At 35.3% G+C, this 20,281-nt stretch overlaps 1 protein-coding gene across 3 annotated transcripts in view; it reads left to right on the top strand.

Moving 5' to 3' along the window:
• The window catches only part of MID1 (midline 1), a 297,353-nt gene that overhangs the window by 28,784 nt on the left and 248,288 nt on the right, over positions 1-20,281 (top strand). Inside the window, exon 1 of one of the 3 annotated variants that reach the window (XM_053706461.1) lies at positions 16,530-16,701. The exons of the other annotated variants lie outside the window; for them this stretch is intronic. The gene's annotated coding sequence lies outside the window, so the exon portion shown is untranslated. Of the gene's footprint in view, positions 1-16,529; positions 16,702-20,281 lie in introns of those variants that run through there. 3 annotated transcript variants of the gene reach the window in all.

Below are 20,281 nucleotides of genomic sequence, written 5' to 3'. Positions count from 1 at the left end.
TAATTCCTCTGCATTCTTTTCTATTCTTTGATCTAAGTCAGACCTGCCATTTGGTCCTCTCTATGGTAATTGCTCTTCTTGGTGCAAAGGGAGTAGGAATGTTGCATCTACAGAGAATATTTCTGACCCTTCTCTGCTTAGTTGCTTTATGACAGTAATAGTAAAACATCTGATTAGAAAGGTCAGAGCAAGAGGTCGATTTGGCTGCAGGTTCTCACAAGATTGATGACCGCTGCTTCCCTAATATTTCACCATCTCAAATTTGGCGAAATTCAATCTCCGCGGTCTAGTCTGACCGGGGAGATTGACAGCTCCTGCCCGCGTGTGATTGGCTGTGCATAGGCAGGAGGCGGGATTGCCTGCGAGCACATAATAGTGCTTGTGTGCAATGCTGAATTCCGCCAGGGGACTTCAGTCCACCCGAGGCGAGCTTCGGCGGACATGGACTCGTATGTGCGCCCCTGTCTGCATCAGTTTGATAAATCGCCCTCAGAGCATCCTGCGTGTAGCTGTTCCACCTTGCCATGACTGTATTCCCTTACATAAGCACATCCAATAATAGTGCATAACCTACTATACCCCAGCATCACTAGCCATGCACTCTGTTAGTCACATGACTTTACATGACATGGCTAATTAGTCACATAACTGATCATGGGAAACTCAAACCTTTTAACGGGACATGCAACCCATATTTTTTAATTCATGATTTAGAAAGAGCATGCAATTTTAAGCAACTTTGAAATTTTCTTCTGTTGTCTAATTTGCTTCATTCTCTAAGTATCCTTTGTTGAAAAGCATATCTAAATAGGCTTAGTAGCTGCTGATTGGTGGCTGCAGATAGATGCCTTGTGTTTTTTTAAATACTAAGTTTTTTTTTAAATACTAACGGCTAGATTACAAGTTTTACATTAAGCTGAAAAAGCAGCGTTAACAGGTCCTAACGCTGCTTTTTCACTACTGCTGCTATTATGAGTCTTGCAGGTTTAAGGGCACTTTTTTGGCCTTACCGCAAACCGACTTACGTAAACTTTGTAAACCCTTTTTTCTATGGGACTTACATAGCGCCGGTATTACGAGTCTGTCCTGGGAGGCCAAAAAGTGAGTGGTACACCCTCTACCTCCAAGATTCCTAACGCATTCTAAAGTCAGTAGTTATGAGTTTTACACTACAACGCTGTAGCATAAAACTCATAACTAAAGTGCTAAAAAAGTACGCTAACACCCATAAACTACCTATTAACCCCTAAACCGAGGCCCTCCCGCATCGCAAACACTAAAATAAAATTATTAACCCCTAATCTGCCGCTCCAGACATCGCCGCCACTAGAATAAACATATTAACCCCTAAACCGCCACACTCCCGCCTCGCAAACACTAGTTAAATATTAACCCTTAATCTGCCGCCCCTAACATCGCCGCCACCTACATTATACTTATTAACCCCTAATCTGCCGTCCCCAACGTCGCTGCCACTATATTAAATGTATTAACCCCTAAATCTAAGTCTAACCCTAACACCCCCTAACTTAAATATAATTTAAATAAATCTAAATAAAATTACTATAATTAACTAAATTATTCCTATTTAAAACTAAATACTTACCTATAAAATAAACCCTAAGCTAGCTACAATATAACTAATAGTTACATTGTAGTTAGCTTAGGGTTTATTTTTATTTTACAGGCAAATTTGTATTTTTAACTTGGTAGAATAGTTACTAAATAGTTATTAACTATTTAATAACTACCTAGCTAAAAAAAATACAAATTGACCTGTAAAATAAAACCTAACCTATGTTACAATAACACCTAACACTACACTACAATTAAATGAACTAAATAAAATACAATTAAATAAATTGGTGTCCGGAGCGGCAGATTAGGGGTTAATAAGTGTAAGATTAGGGGTGTTTAGACTCGGGGTTCATGTTAGGGTGTTGGGTGTAAACATAAAATGTATTTCCCAATAGGAATCAATGGGGCTGCGTTACTGAGTTTTACGCTGTTTTTTGGCAGGTGTTAGACTTTTTCTTAGCCGGCTCTCCCCATTGATGTCTATGGGGAAATTGTGCACGAGCACGTACGACCAGCTCACCACTGACTTAGGCAGCACTGGTATTGGAGTGCGGTATGGAGCAAAATTTTGCTCTACGCTCACTTCTTGCCTTTTTAAAGCCGGGTTTGTAAAAACCCGTAATACCAGCGCTGCAGTTAAGTGAGCGTTGAGAAAAAAACTGCAAGTTAGCACCGCATAGCTCCTAACGCAAAACTCGTCATCTCACCGTATGTTTTTCCAGTGCTATAAAAAAAAGGGGACTTTAAGTCATGAAGTATAAAAAAACTTTATGCTTAAAATGTCTTCATTTGCCAGCAGTTTTTCAGAGCTGAGCGCCTTCAGCCACCCAGTGGAAAATGCTATTTTCTCAATGATGTGGTGTTTCTCCCTCTTAGCCAGTAGCTAGCTAGCCATCCGGCATAATGCTGATCTGCAAACATAGCTATTGCCTAAGAAGTGGAAACGTCACCTCATTGAAAAATATAGCGTATTGTGGGCAGTTGGAGGCGCTCAGCTCGGAATAAACAGCGGGTAAATTAGGGAACTTTTAGCAGGAAGTTTTTTACACTCCATGACTGAAAGTCCCCTTTATTTATAACGCTGGTAAATCCTGGTGTTTCAAAAACGCTAGCATTTACCCTCACTTCAAACCACATTTTAAATATTTCCATGTGTGTTTTATATAAAAAACATAAAACAATGTTTTATCATCCGAATTGCATGGAGAATGCATAGCAGTGATCTAACTTCTTTAGACACAATAATGTAACCTCTTTCTTATCTAGAACTGGGCAATCAAGAGGTTAACCCACCACTGTGTAAAATACTTGCTGCAGTGATTAACTCCTTTAAAGGGACATGAAACACAAATTTGTTCTTTTATGATTCAGATAGAGCATGCAATTTTAAACAACTTACTTCTCAAAGTTTCTTCATTCTCTTATTAGTGAAGGACCAGCAATGCACTACTGGGAGCTAGCTAAATACATTGGGTGAGCCAATCACAAGAGGTGTATATGTGCAGCCACCAATCAGCAGTTAGCTCCCAGTAGTGCAGGGTTGCTCCTGAGCCTTCCTAGCTATGCTTTTCAACAAAGGATAACAAAAGAACAAAATCAGATTAAATAATAGAAGTAAATTAAAAAGTTGTTTAAAACTATAGGAATCATGAAAGAAAAAAATTGGGTTTCCTATTTAACACTTGGATTTCTCTATCAAATGTGACCAGTCACAGTTCTGTTTGTTTCCAAACTAATAGGCAGTTGTCAAACTAATAAAGGGGTAAATGATCCTAATGGACAGAGCTCCCAAATCAGGACATATTAGAAGTGCTGCATTTTGCTGTCATCATAATCACACAATTGTTATGTTTGTGTCTGTTGGACAAAATAAAGCCATTGTATATTTGTTTTAAATCTTTACATCTGTCTTTTTCCCCCCCAAAAAATAAAAATATTTGTTTAGTGCTTTAATCTACTTCCTAGCTTTGTTGCTGCTCACAGTTGTCCAAATAATTTGAAAAAGCTGATTGGGAAATATGTTGTGAGGAAAAAAATTCCCTTTCAATAAACAGAAAAAAAAATCTCAAGATTTAAGATAGTGCCAGATGGTATGGTTTTCTAATGTAATATCCATAAAGCTGCAGATGCATATTTTTAATATTTAGAGCACATGTCTTATTCTAAGCTGTCAAACAAATTAAAAAGGGTTTTTGAACTTACTGAATGAGAACCAGAAACATTGTTGGAAACAAAAAAATACTATTTTAAAAGACTAAAAAATCAGAAATTTAAATGCAGATTGTAAAATCTATTAATTTGCAGTGTGTTATCCATACATTATTAGATCAAACTTCTTTTATTATGGTTATTACACATTGTTAATATAGTTGCAAATAAACACAATTAATTTAAAGATTATTTTTTTAATATTCACTTATCCTCATGAATGTTTCATTCATATTGACCTAAAAGAAGGAAAAATTAAAAAAAATGTTTAAAATGATTTCCATTCGTGTCTCATGGGTAAAATATTTGTTTTTCTTAAGCCCAAATAATGTCAATTTAGGATTTAATTTTGGATCTACTGCCTTCCCATGTTTCTAGGACTTGGCATAATATTATATACCATTATTCATTAAACTCTCCTCCTAGGTATCTTATACCTGCCAACAAAACCTCCACTGGTAGTACATTTCGCAGCTTGAGTTATTTTGGCCTCTGTGAACTTCTGAAAATTGTCTGTTTAATGCTCCTTTCTGCAAAAGAGAATGCTGGGGTGAAAAAAAATACACAAAAGCATGTGATTCTAAAATGATAATTTAAAGAGACAGTATAGTCAAAATTAAGCTTTCATGATTCAGATAGGGTATGCAATTTTAAACAACTTTATACTTTACTTTTATCTTCAAATATGCTTTGTTCTCTTAGTATTCTTTGTTGAAAGCTAAACCTAGGTAGGCTCATATGCTAATTTTGAAGGCCGCCTCTTATTTCAGTGCATTTTAACAGTTTTTCACAGCTAGACAGCGCTAGTTTAGGGTAACTGGAATTATGGGGGTGTGGCTAGGTGGTTATTGGTTGAACTTCAATAAACCGTCAAATACACACAGATAACAAATATGTGTGTGTCTGTGCAAATAAATAGGGATAAATAAATTAATGTATAAATTAAAATTAAAGGGCCAGTAAAATTAAACATTCACGATTCAGACATTACATTTTTAACAACTGTCAAATGTACTTCTATTATTTAATTTGCTTTTGTTCTCCTGGCATCCTTTGTTGAAAAAATACATAGGTAGGCTCATAGGCAGCAATGTACAACTGGGAGCATGCAGCTGATATGCCTCTTGTCACTGGCTCACCCAATGTGTTCAGTTAGCTCCCAGTAGTGCAATGCTTCTCCTTCAGTAAAGGATACCAATAGAATGAAGAAAGTTTGCTAATATTACATCTAAAAGTTACAATCTTAAAATTGTATGCTCTATCCGACTCAAAAATAAATAATTTTAGGTTTATGTCCCTTTTAATCGTTGAAAAATTGTGTAGAAGGAAAATAGGGACATTGTACACTAGATATTTCTTTGCATAAATGTTTTGTAGGTGATCTATTTATATAACCCATCTGTGTGTTTTTAAAACAATGTACAGTTTTGCTTATTTTTTAATAACATTGTAACCAAGCCCCACAGTGTCAGATGTATACGTGCATTTACTGGCTCCTGCTTATGTTCCCTATCTATCCATATTCAGGGGAGGGGGGTGTCTGCTTTTCTTGTTTTCCCAGCCCCTTTCACTGGGTGTCCCAACCTAACCTCACCAACAGAGCTAAACTGGGAGCTTCTAAGTACGTTTTTAAAAAGGTTTTACACTGGATTTTTAGATCAGCATCTGTGCATATTCTTCTTTATAGTAGTGTCTATTACATGCAGTTATATGAAAATTGTTGTACACTGTACCTTTAACATTACACATGTAAGTATATATTGCTTCTTACTCATTTATTATAAACTTCTAATTTGTGTTTAAGGTAATATATTTAAAGGTTATTTAAAGGGACAGTAAACACCTTGCAATTAAAAGATATTTCTGATGCTACAGAATAACAAATTACCAAAGTAAAATTAGCATCTTGTCTGCTAGAATTGCTTTTTAATTAAACTCCACGCACCACTTGATTTGGGGTCAATCCAGTCTTATGTCTGCAGACAAGGCTAGCCACGATCATTATGTTAGCATAAAGTGCATTGTCTTGCAGTTGTTATCTGCTAAACCAAATTAGCAGGGTTAGCCTTGATATGTCTGCAGTGTGCATTTCCCGCTTTGAGAATTAGAAAGTCCACAATTTTCAGAATTAGAAATTACATATAAAGGTGGCAAAATTGTTTATAAAAGTATATTGCAAAGTTGTGTGTTTTTTTTTTTTTGCTATACATAACTAAACATATTATTATATAATAGTCTCAAGGTGTTTACTGACCTTTTGAATATAATATAAATAATGCATAATATGAAGAAATAGCCCTAAAGATACACTAAACCCACATTTTTTTTCTATCATGAATACAATTTTAAAAACATTCCAATTTACCTCTTATCTAATTTGCTTCATTTTTAAGATATCCATTGTTAAAGAAATAGCAATGCACATGGGTGAGCCAATCACATGAGGCTTTTATGTCCAGCCACCAATCGGCAGCTACTGAGCCTATCTACATATGCTTTTCAGCAAAAGATATGAGAATGAAGCAAGTTATATAATAGAAGTAAATTAGAAAGTTGTTTAAAATTGCATGCTCTTTCTAAATCATGAAAGAAAAAAAATGGTTTTCATGTTCCTTTTAAAGGGATATAAAACAGGTTGAGATCTGTGCATATTCTTAAAGGGATAATTAATTTAAAATAGTTTGCATAAAACATTGCTGGCAAGTATTTTAAAATTTTCAAAAAAAAGCAAAATTAATTAAAGGGATATAAAACAGGTTGAGATCTGTGCATATTCTTAAAGGGATAATTAATTTAAAATAGTTTGCATAAAACATTGCTGGCAAGTATTTTAATATTTAAAAAAAAAAGCAAAATTAATTACATAGCTAAGCTGCCTGGAGCAGCTAACTCCACCCCTCTTATCAGTGTTTAGACACAGGCATTGTATTTCAACTGAGTTCACAGCTTCTAGGCATGCTCCAGCAGATAATCCCTATTCACTTTTGCATTCTACCAAAAGAACAATAAACATAGATACAGCCATAAAAGGAATTGTGTGGGGGGAGCTGGAGCTTTACTATTCAAAAACTTAAATGGAAGGGTTAATGGCAAGGCAGTGCAGTATACATTTGCAGGTAAAGTAATTCAAGTACATTTTATATTACTTTGTCTCTATCACAACTTGTTTTATGTCCCTTTAAGTAGAAGGTACAGGTAAATACATTGATATAAAGTCAAGTGAACAATGCTAAAATGTGGACAATTAAAATCTATATATTTCAATTAACACAATTTATGTATGCAAATTCCTAGAATATATTAAATTGTTTCCAATGTGAGTTGCACCAAATACCACTATTCGTATCTAAATCACTGTAGTTGTATGAAATGGGAAACAATTATTTCTAGAGAAATATAAGTTTATTGTGCCATTGCAAGCACAGCATTTTTGGAAAGGAACAACTGATTGTTGTCAAAGAACTTGCTTGATATGGTGCTGGTTTCCAGTCAGGAAATGTGAAATAAATCTTCTTTGAGTATTTTTAAGAATGATTTGAAGGGTGTGAGTTATCCCACCTTTTCCTTCCTTTTATCTAGTTTGACAGGGAAAATATGAATTAGATTCCAGTTGTGGAAGTCAGCATTTTTGGTCAAATGATTACACTGTTAAGCAATCCTATAAAATATGAAAAACTGGACTGTAAGCTCATGCATAAAGTATGCTAAGCAACGTTTATTATATCACTTCATTAAACTACACAGCACACCATTAACTCTCACGCATTTCACACCAAGCATGGAATTTCATCAGAGTAGTATGCACTTTATGCAAATAATATCTTATCCTTTAAAAAACAATTAAATACAGCAGAACTGCATAATCAACAAGTTCATAATGAAAAGACAATGTAATAAAACTTACTTAGAATTTCAAATGAACAGTAGATTTTGGTCTGACCAATTTAAAAATGCACTTCAATTTGCTGGCCCCTGTATCATATGACTGACCAATCACAGACCATATATGTATGCACTGAACTTTTTCACATTAGTATTATCTGTTGCCTCAGAAAGTGTACTCATAAAAAGACAATTTTATATTTGAAGTAAACTGGAAAGACTCTTAAAACTTCATGCTCTGTGTAAATTGTTAAAGTTCAATTTTGACTATAGTGTCTCTTTAAATAGCAGCAACGATGAAATACAGTAGAATAAAAAGACAATGCATTAACATTTACTCTGAATTTCAAATGATAATTAAATTTTTTTTTTATTCAAACAAATTTAAAAAATGCATCCATTTCTGCCCCTGTATCATGTGACAACCATCAGTGAATAACGAACTCATATACGTATACACAGAGAATTCTTGCACATACTCACTATACTGGTGTCTCAGAAAGTACATATAAAAAGACTGCACACACATTTGGAATTAAATTGGAAAGTTTTTTGTTGTTGTGTTTTTTTTTTTTATTTCTTGCTCTATCTGAATCATGAACATTTAATTTTGACTTCAGTGTCCTTTTATCAAGTTCATCCAAGAGTATAATATTTTATGGTTCTATAGTTATCGTGTTATCCCTTGTTTTTCAAGCAGTGATTAAGATAGAAGGCCAAAATATAAAATGCTAATATCTCTGTTCAGCTTGGTTTTATCAGAGGGTTTTACAAAACCCAGGAACCAGCGAGCCACTGGCTCCTAGAATTGTATCCATGGCTCCTAACTTTTTGGGTTATTCTCATACAGTATATCTTTATACAAAAACCACTGTCTGGCCCTTAAATATTGTTACTGGCTCTAATTCCAGATTAGATTTATTTTTTAATTTGCAAGGCCAGTTGGTAATTTTTGTTAAATACAAAACTATATTGTAGGAAATAGCAATGGGGCTGTTGCAGTATAAAAAAGGACTTTGTGTGCAACAAATGTAGAAGAGTAGTGGGAGATGTGTACAATAAATATATATATTTAATATTTTTTTAAATTATTATTTTTTTCCTTATGCAGTGCTTGTTATCAAGGTTAAAAAGAGGTCCATATAGAATTAACATCCTATTTTAGATGGAGATTGTGTTGTCATGGAATTTAAAACCAATCAGCTAATTTCCACGTTCAAATTTGTATAGTGTTGTCATGGAAACCTAACCTGAATCTTCAGCATTTTAGATTAAGATATCTATGGTGTTGCCATAGAAACGTAAAGCAAATTTCTAATTTCTACAGAGGAAAGGCTGACAAGTATGTAGAATCTGTAAAACCTTTTAACACACCAGGAATGTTAACAATACTTTCAACGTTTTTTATTTTTAATGCTATTGTTTGTTGCTGACAGATGTCATTATAAACTCTACAACAAATAAAACCTTGGTTTTCCTTTCACTTATTTTGAATATTTGCTCCCTAGTACTATTCATAGGAAAAAATCCTTTGGTTTATTAAACCAGAATTAGGGTTGGCCTTCTCAGTTGTCTATGTAGATAGCTATCTATGCTAGTCATTGATAAATATTGAAAGCCAGTACTTAAAGGGACATTATACACTAGATTTTTATTTGCATAAATGTTTTGTAGATTATCCATTTATATAGACTATACCGTTTTTGTTGTTGTTGTTTTTTTTTTTAAAATGGATAGTTTTGCTTATTTTTAAATAACATTGCTCTGATTTTCAGACTCCTAACCAAGCCCCAAACTTTTAGAAGAATACTGACGTATACCTACTCCTGTTTGCTTCTGTTTATGTAAAGGGTCTTTGAATATGCAAAGGAAGGGGGAGGGGGGGGGAGTTCCTGATATTTCCCACTTGCAGAGAGCGTTCCAGTAACCTATTAAAACAGAGCTAAACTGGATGCTTCTAAGTAAGTTTATAAACTGTTTTATACTGGATTTTTTTATTAGTATCTGTGCATATTATTCTTTATAGTAGTGTCTATTACATACAGTTATATGAAAATTGGTGTATACTGCCCCTTTTAAGCATCCTTGCCTGGCTTCTTAATATTCTTGATGACACATAAGTTAGATACATGTGTCAGCCCCTTATTTATGCGTTTATATAATGAATTATGTAGCATAGTTTAAAACTGTAATAGGAATTGAAAATATCTAAATATGCAAACATGTTTGTGCTTTATGTAAGCAATTCATTGCACATGTTAAAATGTTACATCTACCAGAAAATTATATTTTGGTATATTTGTTTAAAAAAGCAAATATTGGACTCATGTATTCATTATAAACCATAGACTTGCGCTGAATTCACCATAAGTCTATTGGAATCAATTTTCAAATGTTATATATGCATTGAAAACAACAAACATATCATTTATCTATATAAAATGTTATGGTAGAAACACATGTAATCAATCTATTTTTCAAAATTTAATTTTGCTGACATTTAACTGTCCCCCTAATGACAGTGTTTTTATGCCCATCTAAAGGAGAAACTAATTAAAATTTACCCTGCAGATGAATTATTCTGAGAACAAACACTTTTTCTTGCTGTGTAAATCTATGAATAGATAATTAGTGAGCAAAATAACTACAGCTAATTTTACAGGCAGGAACTAATCAAATAATCATATTTAAATACTTTGTTTAGGCCTATTTCTGTTTTGGCAGGAAAAAAAGTATGAATTTCATAAATAATTAAATAAAAATATCTGACTGCAACATGCAAGCACCTGAAACAAATTAAACTATTTTAGCATGCCTGGTTACTTATGGGCTTGGAATAAACTCATGTTGTTCCTAACCAGCAACTTGTTTATACCTCCAGATTAAGGGAATGCTGGGAAACAGGCTTACTTCCTTGTGGGGCAAATATGTTCTCAGTGATTGGGAGTGGCCTTGTCATCAAGACTTGGTTAATAATAGGTGTTGTTGTATAGGGCAGGGGTCGACAAATATGTTAACAATTTAGGAAACAGACAGCAGTATTGGTATATAAATATATGGAGAAAAATTCACAAAGTTAGGAGCCAGGAGTAAAATTCTAGGAGCAAGTGGCTCCCTGACTCCTGGGTTTGTTGAGCCCTAGGAGTTTATTTTTGTCGAGCCCTGGAAACATCACCTATTAGCCAAATAGTGCTCTGCCGTGGGCTGCCTGAGCCGTTCGGTGCGGCAAACGCTGCAAACAAATAAAGGAGCTTTCAGCATGAAGTATTTTATACTTCATGACTGAAAGTCCCCTTTATTTGTTCCAATGGTAAATCCTAGGGTTTCACAAGCGCTAGGATTTACCATCACTTTAATGGTCCTTTAACGGCAAAGGGCTTCAATGCACTTATATATATATATATATATATATATATATATATATATATATATATATATATATATATATATATATATATATATATATATATATATATATATATATATATATATATGTGTGTAAATATATGTTTGTGTGTATATATGTCTCTAGATACATATATACACACATAAATACATATGTATGTATATATACTGTATGTATGTCTATATTAAAGCCCTTTGGCTGCCTTTTTTTTCTAACACCTGAGATCTCATATCTTTGAGCCTTTATAACTTGTTTTTATTAGATAGTGTTATTTTGAGTGTAAATGTACTTTTGTAATATATTTTTGATGTTTTTTGTGCAACTTTTATGTTGTGCAAAACAGTTAACCAGAGCAGTTGCTGTAATCATTCTAGCGTAAATCGCGATTGCACTCAAGCGATCGCATTTACTTTCAACTTGTATCACGAGCGATAAGCCCTACGAGCGCAAACCCCTTTATCGTTCAAGCGCAAACGTTTGTACTCTACTCGTAATCTTGTATACTGGGCTAAAAGAGGCTGTTCCCAGGTGGTAACTGGCCACAGAACAAGCTACTGAGCTTTTGTTTGTTTCTGGGAGAGTACTTCTCTTTGTATGCATATCATTTTGTATACTTATTTCTGTGAGCCATACATTTTGGCTTTAGCGCTATTAAACTGAAAATTCAGAACAAGAAACATTTTTAAATATTTTTTTTTAATTTTACTTATTATATAACTAGGTGAAATGTTTTTAGTGAAGAGGTGCCAGATTTTTAAGCATGCTGACTTATAACTAATGAATTCCAAGGGATTAACAAAAAGCTTTTAATACAGAATGTAGCGGGTTCAGTTCCCTGCCTTAAGGAGATCCCATTAACTTCCCATACCTTAGTTTACATAAATGTAATTGGCTAGTTAAAATAATAACACTGTTCGTTTGCTACCTGACAGCTCCTGCCTAAAGGGAATGATTACATTGAGAGGTCAAGCAAGCACATATATGTACACATTGGTAGCCTTTATATATTTAGATTTATTTCACCAAGAGCATTGCTGTTAATTTACTTTCTAGCAAATTGAATGTTTATCTCTGAAGTTGCTAGTTTGTGCTTAGATAAAAGTGCATATTTTTACCATTTTAATGTAAAGCACAAATTGCACATCAATAGAATATTTTATCATAAAAATTTTACCAGCATTGCCTGTAATTTGGAATCTGCAACCACTTTAAATTGTAATAGGAATCAGGTTAAATAAAAGTACAAAGTATAAATACTGCTTAAAAGTGACAATTTTTAGAAACTGTTTTACACATTGCTTTTTTTTCTCTTCTTGTAATTTTGGCCTTTGATGTAACCGTAGACTCTATTTTGCCTCTTGATGGTAGAGGTAAGACTACCATGGCATAATAGAGGAATTTAAAATGTTCCCTTGATGTTATGAGCATATGGGCAAAGAGCCCATAATGGTATCAACTTGGTTTTTATAAAAAAAAAAAGATCCTATAATGGCTCTACAAACCCAGCAGCCAGAGTGCCACTGGCTCCTAACTTTTTGGGGTGTTCTCCATATATCCATATACAAATACCACTATTTGGCTCCTAAATATTCTTACTGGCTCCTAAATTTTAAAGGGACAGTAAATGTAAAAAATAATGTTAGCGACAGCTTGAAAAATCAAAAGGTTTTAGAGATTTTATCCCCCAAATTTACACTTACCTTGTTTCCTTTCCAGGCTCTTTTGATTAGGTGTTCCTTTCAAAAGCAGTTCACTGGCGTGCTGTCTAATCACAGCGCGCCCGATCGTGCTATTGAACTAAATGTTGCATGTTCCCACTCTGGTCTGGTAGCAAGAGCGAGCGACGTTTAGTTCAAAAGCTCTTTTAAAAGGAAGATCTAATCAGAAGAGTCTGGAGAGGAAAAGAGGTAAGTGTAAGTCTGGGGGCTAAAATCTTTTGATTTTTTCAAGCCGTTGCAGAATTATGTAACATCATTTTTTAAGTTTACTGTCACTTTAAGCAGATTTGTCAACCCCTCAAAGATCTGATTATGTAGAATAGGGATTGAAGATTTATATAAGATATAAATCCACATGTGCAATATTTAGAGTCTAGGAGCTTTTCCAATTGTTAAAGGGACTGTATGCACCAATTTTCATATAACTGCATGTAATATTATAAAGAAGAATATGCACAGATACTGATATCAAAATCCAGAATAAAACCTTTTAAAATGTACTTAAAAGCTCCCAGTTTAGTGCTGTTGATGCGTTTAGTCTGATACACCCAGTCCCATTGAAAGGGGCTGGGAAAGCAGGAAGAGCAGAGAATTTTCCCTCCCCGGTGTCATGTGACTCGTTAGTGTTACAAGGTCTCAGCTGTGAATGGGGAGCAGGTGTGTTAAATTTGGTGTTATCGTTCTAACACTCTCATACTGGTTACTAGAAGTTCAACATGGCACCTCAAGGCAAAGAACTCTCTGAGAAACTGAAAAAAAGAATTGTTGCTCTACATAAGGATGGCCTAGGCTATAAGAAGATTGTCAAGACCCTGAAACGGAGGTGGAGCACGCTGGGCAAGACCATAAAAAGGTTTCACAGGACAGGTTCCACTCAGAACAGGCCTTGCCATGGTCGACCAAAGAAGTTGAGTACACGTGCTCGGCGTCATATCCAGAGGTTGTCATTAGGAAATAGACATATGAGTGCTGCCAGCATTGCTGCAGAGGTTGAAGGGGTGGGAGGTCAGCCTGTCAGTGCTCAGACCAAACGCTGCACACTGCATCAAATTGGTCTGCATGGCTGTCGTCTTAGAAGGAAGTTTCTTCTAAAGATGATGCACAAGAAAGCCCACAAACAGTTTGCTGAAGACAAGCAAACTAAGGACATGGATTACTGGAACCATGTCCTGTGGTCCGATGTGACCAAGATAAACTTATTTGGTTTAGATTGTGTCAAGCGTGTGGCAGCAACCAGGTGAGGAATACAAAGACAAGTGTGTCTTGCCTACAGTCAAGCATGGTGGTGGGAGTGTCGTGGTCTGGGCCTGCATGGGGAGCTACAGTTCATTGAGGGAACCATGAATGCCAACATGTACTGTGACATACTGAAGCGGAGCATGATTCCCTCCCTTCCGATACTGGGCCGCAGGGCAGTATTGCAACATAAAGACCCTGAACACACCTCCAAGATGATCAGTGCCTTGCTAAAGAAGCTGAGGGTAAGGGTGATGGACTGGCCAAGCATGTCTCCAGACTTACAACCTATTGAGCATCTGTGGGGCATCCACAAATGGAAGGTGGGGAAGCGCAAGGCCTATAACATCCACCAGCTCCGTGATGTCTGTTATACAGGCTGTACACTCACTACTTTGAGTGCAAAAAAATATTTGGCTATTGCGATATCGCCATATTGGATTGCCGCATTGAAGTGTATGCTGTCGGGAGCCGCTTGCCACAGAAGGGAGATCCAGACATCCTTTCACCGTGTCCGGTGTAAGTAAAAGTGAATACCTTTTGATTGGTGTCTTTTCTGCCGTGTGATCCGGTTCTTATTTCATTTCAGCTTCACTCCGTGACAAAACGTCTGGCTTGTCGTTTGAATTTATCCACAGTCCACACATTCATCTGGAAATCATCCATTCCTTCGTTTGATTGTTTTTATTGTTTTTATTGCTAGCATTTTCATATTGATATATTGTAATTAATTTTGCAACAAAGTTTTAGTATATTGTTGCGAGTTGTTCCAAATGATTTGTTAGCTACACTTTATTTGCGCCTGATCAACGCATGTAGAGTTCTGTAAACTTGTTATATTTGCCCTAATGTTTTAATATATTTGTATTAAATTTATGCAGATTTTGCACTTTATCCTAATTTGTTTTTTATTTAGCCGGATTGTAGGCTTCACTCAATTCACATTTTTTAAGGTTTATTAGTTTGTACATTCACTTAATTGTGTTGTTTTTCACATAAATTTTCTTATGCATCACTTTCACCTATTTTAAAGGGACAGTAAACCTTAAAATTAATGTTATATAATTCTGCACATAGTGCAGAATTATATAACATTATATTAGCCAAACTTTCTAACACATAATATTCCCTTTTCATTTTTAACAAAAAACGCCGTTTTACAGACCCGCTCTGCTTTTTTTACACAGCGCATCGGGCCAGCTGTATAGTCACAGCCCGGCCCGACCGCGCAATAAGACTAAGTGCAGCTCGCTCCTGTCACAGGAGCGAGCTGCACTTAATCTTATGGCGCGGTCGGCCAGGCTGTGACTATACAGCTGGCCCGATGCGCTGTGTAAAAAAAAGCAGACCCGCGCAGAGAGCGAGTCTGTAAAACGGCGTTTTTTGTTAAAAATGAAAAGGGAATATTATATGTTAGAAAGTTTGGCTAATATAATGTTATATAATTCTGCACTATGTGCAGAATTATATAACATTAATTAAAAGGTTTACTGACCCTTTAAGCTTTTAATAGAGCTTATGAATAGAAGATTTTTTCAGTTTTTTTATATCCAGTCTTTTTCTTAATTAATTTACACTCACTACTTTACATTGTAGCAAAGTGTCATTTCTCCAGTGTTGTCACATGAAAAGATATAATAAAATATTATGTGTAGTGTATGTTATTGTTCCACTCTAAAAAAAAATTTGGACTATAGTAAGTAAAATTAATCCTCTTGGCTACAAATTTATGTGTTATGTAGACGTATAAACATGTGCATTCAGCCGTGGAAAATATAATTTAACAGTTGGAGATAAAGTTATTTGTTCATAAAACTAACTCTCTCTCGCTCTCTCTCTCTCGCGCTCTCTCACGCTCTCTCACGCTCTCTCTCTCGCGCTCTTTCTCTCGCGCGCTCTCTCTCGCTCTCTCTCTCTCATCCCAATTTTCTTTCTTTTATTTATATACAGTGCAAAGAATTGTACATGGCTTCATTGACCTGAATACACTGCACAGCTGTCTGACTTTTCCAATAACATACATAAGGTTACTTTTTCACTGTAATCTGTTTTAGTTTGCTGTATAAACAGCTCTGCCATTTTTATTATTTTGTTTGACTTCTCCTGGATATGAGAAACATTTGGAGGTACTGTGTTGCTCAGTATGTAAAGCATTGTGCCAGTTCCAGGTCAGTTTCCTGTTACAGTCCTGGGAACTGGTGAATTTCATTCAGCCCCAGATTAATTACAGAGAAAGCTGAGATTATCCTAGTTTCCAATAACATGCTTCTGCTTCTCTTTGCTGAGACATAGCTCCAGAAACAGGTTATAAATGCTTTGCTAAAAGAAGCTAATCGGAGTCTGCCTTGTCAGTCTGTTTGTGTTGCTGTCTATAAGTGAAAGTGATTGTCTCTCTTTAGCTGCAGTGACGAAGGCTGTTAGATTGCTAGGACAACTTTTGCTACTTAAACGCCAGCGGAGGTGATTGGGTGGAGCTGACTTTCCTGGAATTGTACCACAGATTTTCCTGTTGTGATTCAATGTCAGCGTCTCATGTTGACTACTTCAGCTCTGCTCAATGATTCCTTGTGTCTCTGTAGCCATTACCATATGGACCCCTGACTTGTCAGCAGTTGATTGGTTCTTCAGTTTTTCACAATGATTCAACTAACAGATATATGGCGAGATCCACCGGTGGGTATTCTTATGTTATGTGTATGGAAGTCCTCTGCTATTTCTTGTGTTTAAAGTTACATTTCATTTGTTGTATGATTACAATGGTCTTTTTTTACTTTATTTAAAGTGTTTTGGTTTTACTGTAACAGATAACATAGTTTATTTACCTTAAAACATACAGAGCCGTAAATAGGTTGGTGGGTAAAACATATTTAGACACAAGGGGCTTTTTGTTAGATCTGTAGTATTTTTAAATAAAGATTAACAAACTATTTCCTCTATACCTACCTTTTCACAACTTTGCAGTGCAAAAGGCTCTGTCTGATATCTGATGCAAAATATCCTTTATTACATCATTATGCTTTTTTTATTTGCACTTATAAGGGATTCTATTGATGAGCATAATTGTGTAAACAAGGTTATGAGTTCTAATCAGCATGGTTTTATGAGAAATAGATCATGTCAAACTAATCTAATTAGATTCTATGAGGAAGTAAGTAAAATATAGATAAAGGGGAATCAGTTGATGTGATATACTTAGTTTTTGAAAAGGCATTTGATACAGTGCCACATGAGAGATTAATGCACACAATTAAGGGACTGGGAATAGCTGAAAATGTTAGCTCATGGATAAATAACTGAATAAAAGATAGGGAGCAACGAGTAGTAGTAAATGGATCATACTCAGATTGGACAAAGGTAATCAGTGGAGTCCCCCAGGGATCAGTACTGGGCCCCATTCTTTTTAATATTTTTATAAATGACTTGGAGCAAGGATTAAATAGTGACATCTCTATTTTTGCAGATGATACTAAATTAAGTAAGGTCATTAGGTCAGAGCAGGGTGAACTTTCATTACAAAGGGATCTGCAAAAATTAGAAGTATGGGCAAGTAAATGGAAAATGAGATTTAATACAGAAAAATGCAAGGTTCTACATTTTGGAAGTAAAAATAAGCAGGCAACATATTTTTTTAAATGGGACAAGACTTAGCCAAACAGAGGAGGAAAAGGATTTGGGAGTAGTAATCGATAACAAGCTAAAGATGGGTGTACAATGCAGGGCAGCGGCTTCAAAGGCTAGTAAGATACTAGCATGTATTAAAAAAGGCATTGATTTAAGGGAGGGAAGTATAATTCTTTCACTATATAAAGCCCTGGTAAGACCTCACCTTGAGTATGGAGTGCAGTTCTGGGGACCGATATTGCAGAACTAGAAAAAACATACATGTATATATTTGTTTGCATATTGCTTCATCAGAGACTCCTGCTTTCTACATTAGAACAGTGAAAAAATAAAGTATTTGATCTAATTTGGTGAACTGGCATCTGTGAATCTCCTACAGTTTACAAATTATTTTTAATAGTAAAATAATAATATATGCAAACATTACACAAAATACATTACTTATGTAATTGTTCCACTTAAAGGGACCAATTTTCATTTAACTGCATGTAATAGACACTATTATAAAGAATAATATGCACAGATACTGATCTAAATATCCAGTATAAAACCATTTAAAAACTTACTTAGAAGCTCCCAGTTTAACTCAGTTGAAAAGATTAGGAACACCCACTGCAAGTGGTTCTATAGCAAGCTGGAGTAGGTATACATCCTTATTCTCCTAAAACTTTGGGGCTTGGTTAAGAGTCTAAAAATCAGCACAATGTTATTTAAAAATCAGCAAAACTATACATTTAAAAAAACAACAAAAAACAAACTGTATAGGATATATAAATGGATCTACAAAATATTTATGCAAAGAAAAATCTAGTGTATAATATCCCTTTAAGTTTTGAGGCAGAAGCTGTTAGGTGAGCATGGTCAATACTCATATATAACCTGCTTACTTGTTTGACCTCTGCGGTTATATTGTCCATGGAAAGTTTGTTTTTCCTGTTGTTGGCATCACTGCATAACTCAGCACTTTCAATTGATAGGATTTTAAATGATTATTTATTTTAAAACTGATTTCCACACAGAAGTGTTACCATAACATGGCCTTTATTTATATATCCTATTTTCATTTTAAAGCTAACAGAAATGTGCTTGTCCTTAAAACAGGGCTTGAAAAACCCAGGTTGCCAGGGAGTCGCTGGCTCCTAGAATTTTACTTCTGTTTCCTAACGTTTTGGGTTATTCTCCATATATCTATATAAAAATACCACTGTCTGGCTCCTAAGTGTGTCCAGATCCCAGATATTCTTACTGTCTCTTAAATTGTAAACAGATTTGTTGACCTCTGCCTTAAATACTGATTGCTAACAGGCTGATAAGCAAAACTCCCACTGGAAGACGGTAATACTTTTTTTTTTTTTTTTTTTTTCTGAGTACATTTGGAAATGTTTCTTATGTTGGTTTAAAATGCATGTGCATTTTATAGTACTGTAGTAATGAGTCAGAACTACAGTGCTTGTGTACCATTGTTTTCTGTTGTACTTTGTAATAGCTGTACTTATCTATATAATCTTTTAATTTGTTCTGACAAATTTAGGACTTCCCCTTAAAGAAACATTGTTTTGTAAATTGGTTTCCCATTGTTGTGTCCCTGATGTCTTGTTATAGTAGTTGGAGAGTATAAATAGTATGTAAAATTGCTCCTTTAGGTTATATTTTTGTATATATAAATATCTGTGCTGAATGAAGCCTAAATCTATTGTTCTCAAGGACAACCCCTTATACATAGTTCTGAGCCTGCAGAAATAGATCTCCAAATCATATCTATCTCTCAATACATTAAGGCAACATTACTATATCCATCTATCCGTAACTCCATACACATTGGCCAATTCTTAGGGGGCGATTTATCAAGCTGAGGCACACAGGGGCCGACATTGGCGCCACAGCTCGCCTCTCGCTGGCTGAATTCTCCTGGCAGAATTCAGCATTACACTCAAGCGCTATTTTGCGCTCACGTGCAATCGCGCCCCCTGCCTGTGCACAGCCAATCACGCGCGGGCAGGAGCTGTCAATCTCCCCAGTCGGAATAGACAGCGGAGATTGAATTTTGCCACTTTAGAGGTGGCAAAAGATTAGGGAAGCAGCTGTCTGATGACCGCTGCTTGTTAAATACGGCGAGCAGGTTCTCTTGTTAGAACCTGCAGCCGTAGTGGGTCGAAAGGCTTGTGAAGCCTTTGATAAATCGACCCCTTAGAGCAATTAAACATTTTATTACCTGTTTCCACTCCCTGCCCCCCCCCCCCCCCCCCGTGAACTTGATTGTTGCTGGAAAATTCTTGTTTACAAGGCTTTTTTATATATATAATACAAAATATTCAATTTTTCATTACAGGTGGTGTTTCCAACAGGAAAAAACAGCAATTTAAATTACAAAAAAAAATGATAAACCAATCTATTTTTAAATAATTCAATACACTCCAGCAGGTAGAATAAATAATCTGGAAAACATTAAAACATTAAAGCAGATAATTTTTTTTACAGTACAATGCCCCTTTAAGGACTATGCAAATCTCAATATCACCAACCAGGATTTTACAGAAAATTACTGTATAAGCCTATAAAGATTACTCCTCTTGTTACTGCCAAAGGAACTACTGCCGCTGGTGCTTTCCTGCTCTACATGTGTGCTGCTGTC

This window comes from Bombina bombina, chromosome 3 (genome assembly GCF_027579735.1).
Source record: "Bombina bombina isolate aBomBom1 chromosome 3, aBomBom1.pri, whole genome shotgun sequence".
Classification (NCBI taxonomy): domain Eukaryota; kingdom Metazoa; phylum Chordata; class Amphibia; order Anura; family Bombinatoridae; genus Bombina; species Bombina bombina.
The sequence above is the reverse complement of the archived record's forward strand: the minus strand, read 5'-3'. Positions and strand labels throughout refer to the sequence as shown.